A 3224-nucleotide genomic window follows, 5' to 3' on the forward strand; every position below is an offset into this window, starting at 1 on the left:
CTCCCCCAGAAGAATCTTCCAGATATGAGCCCCTGGGAACGGCTCAGTGCACAGCCTGGACTCACAACCAAGCTGAAGCCCTCCGTCTACCACTCACAGATGTGCACGGCAGATCCCCAATTCATGGGACTGAGGCACACAAAGGGCTCCCTGTCACCTGCAGGAGGACGGCTCATTCAAGATAACTGTGACTATTATGGGTTTCTTAATTTGTCCTCTTTGAAACAGACTGATTATTTAAAATAGAGTTCCTGACTTGTAACTTTTTTTTAAAAATACTACCAAATGTTTAATGAGCAAATTCGTCTTAGCAAATATGAAACTGCCACAGAGAGAGGAGAGGGCCAGGGGCCATGGGACTGGGGGCGAGGGGGATCGGAGCGAGTCAGGAAAGGCCAAAGAGAACCAACTACATAAGAAACCAGGGAAACCAGGGCAGGGAACTGGGAGGACCAGAGGACAGGGGCTGTGGTCCTGAAAGGGGAGAGGGCAGGGCACGGAGGGCCGGACAACAAAATTCAAAATAGTTTGGCCATAAAATATAAACACACTATGTTTCTACCATGGGGAAGGGGAGGAGCAAAGGGGTGTAAGGGAGAAAAGGCTGTTTTGGGAGGGACCGTGAGGGTCCTACCCGCCCTGCTGTGCACCCGTCCCCATCCCAACCCCTTCCCTCTGGGTCTGTGTGGGTGCATGTTTGTGTGGGCCTGTGTGCACTTCCCCAGTCCCTGCCCTGTCCAAACCTCCCAACCCCCCACCCCCCACCCTTAATTGCTGCCATTCCAGTGCTGCCGGCTGTCAGGCTGTCATTCGGCTGTCACTCCTCTGCCCATCATCTTCAGAGGGAGGAAAGTGGGGGACAGGCAGGGAGAGAAGCCTTCAGCCAGCCCTGGCTCCACCCTCCCCAGGCCACCTCTACCAGAAGTCCCAGCGGTGGTAAGAGTCAGGGTCACAATATTTGGTGACAACCACTCTATTGGGGAATTTGGGACCCGTCAGGCCCTGTGTGGCTTTCTGGCAGTCCAACACAGAGGTGAACTCCACGAAGATCTTTCCACAGCCGGGGCCCTCGACGCCATCCACAGGCCGGGGGGCCTCAATGGACCTGTCCAGGCGGTACTTGCTGCACTCATCCCGCACGTCCTCCACCATCTCCTCATACTCCTCATCATCCAGCAGCTCCTCTGGCAGCACCGTGGTCATGAGGCACAGGACCTCAGTAGGGTGGCCGCCCATTTGCACCTGTGAGCTCATCAGGCCCGGCACCTGCAGTGTCACTGGGTCTGGTTGATGGTGCTCAGCGTGTCATTCTTGGCTCCCACGCTCACCCTCTGGACGAGCAGCTTTTTATCCCCAAGCTACATCCATTCGGCCCAGCAATGGCCTGATCTGTGACGTTGATGTCCACGTACATAGCCCTTAGAGAGCCCTGTGGCACTGTCCTTGACCAGGTTGAAGGCCTGAAGAGGCCCAAACGATGTCAGTAGCTCTTTTACCTGGTCATCATTCAGGTAGTTAGGTAGCCCCCAATGAATAGCATGTGGGCAGAGTCGGGGACCACAGTGGACACAACTCCAGGCACATAGACAGAGGGATTCTCCGACATGCCAGGCAGTGGCTGGTAGTCATGAGGCCTGTGGATCTTCAGTGACTGGCCCTGGAAGATGATGCCATCAAAGGCCAAGGCCTGGGTGGTCTCCTCCACTGAGCGAAACGCCAAAAAGGCAAAATTCTTGTCTTGGTTAATCTGCACAGCCAAGACCGGGTTGCCAGGGGCCTGGGTTAGCACCCCAGGTGCATCTGGGCATTGAAGAAATCCATCATGGCCTCCTCAGTGATGCCAAAGGGGATGTTGCCCACGTAGAGGCACTGGGCTTGTCTACTCATCTGGCTCCCAACCACAGGCACTGGCATTGGCGTCACAGCCAGATCATCAGGGCTCATGGTGGCGGTAGCTGGACTCCGACCCGCAGCTTGCATGGCCCTATACTGCACTGGGGTGATGTGCTCAAAGCCAGGTGGCTGCACGTCCCAGTATTTACCAACCTCCTTCTTCCTCTCATGGTGGGGGAAGAATCAATCCACCGCGCTCCTCTTTAGCGCCTCTGGTCAAAGGTTTGCTTCGTCGTCTCCTGTCCCGACAGGCACTGCGCTGGTGCGGGTTGGGCCGTCCCAGCTCTGGCTCCTACGTTTGCGGTCTCGACTTGGAGAGCGGCTGTGGCTGCGCTTCCGATGGCGGTTCTCCTTGTCTCCTTCTTGTTTATTCTCCTTGAGCTGCCGCTCCAGTTCCTCCAAGTCCGACATGCTGAGGTGGCCGCCTAGGGCCTTGGGCAGCTCCCGCCTCATCTTGCTGCCCGCCCACTCTGGCTGCCTTGGCTACTTCAACCCCTGGCTTCAGCTCCTGCCTTGTAACTTTGTAATTATGCGAAACAGCTCTACACTCGGCACCGCGTGCGCGTGCACATGTGCGCGCGCACACACAGGCACGCACGCTTTAGAAGGATCATTTTCTCCACACCTCGCTGGGAGGCGCTGGTGATTTGGGCAGGAGTGCTTGCTGCTGCTTTCCCAGAGTGGAGTTGTGCATCTGTGCGCCTCGGCTGGTGTGCAGGGTCTCATTGGCAGGTGAGTGAGTCTGCGATGAGACAAACCCACAACAGACGCAGGAGGGCTGGAGCCCTGGGTTCTGAAGGTCTCTGGAACAGCTCAGTGCAGCACGTGTGGCAAGTCTCCATAAATATGAGCAGGAGAGGGCTGGGGAGTTAGCTCAGCTGGTAGAGCGCTTGCCTTGCAAGCACAAGGCCCTGAGTTCGATCCCCAGTACCGCAAAAAAAAAAAAAAAAAAAAAAAAAAAAAAAAAAAAGCAGTAGAATCAATCAGCCAGCTCTCGGGAAGCTGAGTAAGGAAGTGACCCTCCTCCTGGGCACGGTGTCCACCAAGCCTGTCTGTCTAAATGACTCCCATCTGTCCTTCCATCTCTGCATGAGAAAATCGCCATCACACTCTGATGGAGCCAACGACAGTGGCGCTCTGGGTTCTCTTCTGCACAGGCTGCATCCATCTGGGAGAGCACTGGGCTTGCGCAGGGTGACAAGGAGCGGCCCACAGGCCAGGTCCGCCCACATCATGGCATCATGGCTCAGGAATCAGAGACCTGAACCCTGGACTGGAAAACAAAAACAGAACCGACTGGGTCATCCAATCGGGGTGCCCATGCAGTGCCC

The 3224-nt window shown here is 56.0% G+C and overlaps 1 pseudogene across 1 annotated transcript; it reads right to left on the reverse strand.

Moving 5' to 3' along the window:
- Positions 1-782: 782 nt before the first annotated feature.
- Positions 783-2352, reverse strand: LOC306647447 (splicing factor U2AF 65 kDa subunit-like; annotated as a pseudogene). The gene has a single exon. The product of its transcript is annotated as a splicing factor U2AF 65 kDa subunit-like (transcript).
- Positions 2353-3224: the final 872 nt, after the last annotated feature.

The sequence above is a fragment of the Sciurus vulgaris genome (assembly GCF_902686455.1).
Source record: "Sciurus vulgaris genome assembly, chromosome: 17".
In the NCBI taxonomy this organism is placed as follows: domain Eukaryota; kingdom Metazoa; phylum Chordata; class Mammalia; order Rodentia; family Sciuridae; genus Sciurus; species Sciurus vulgaris.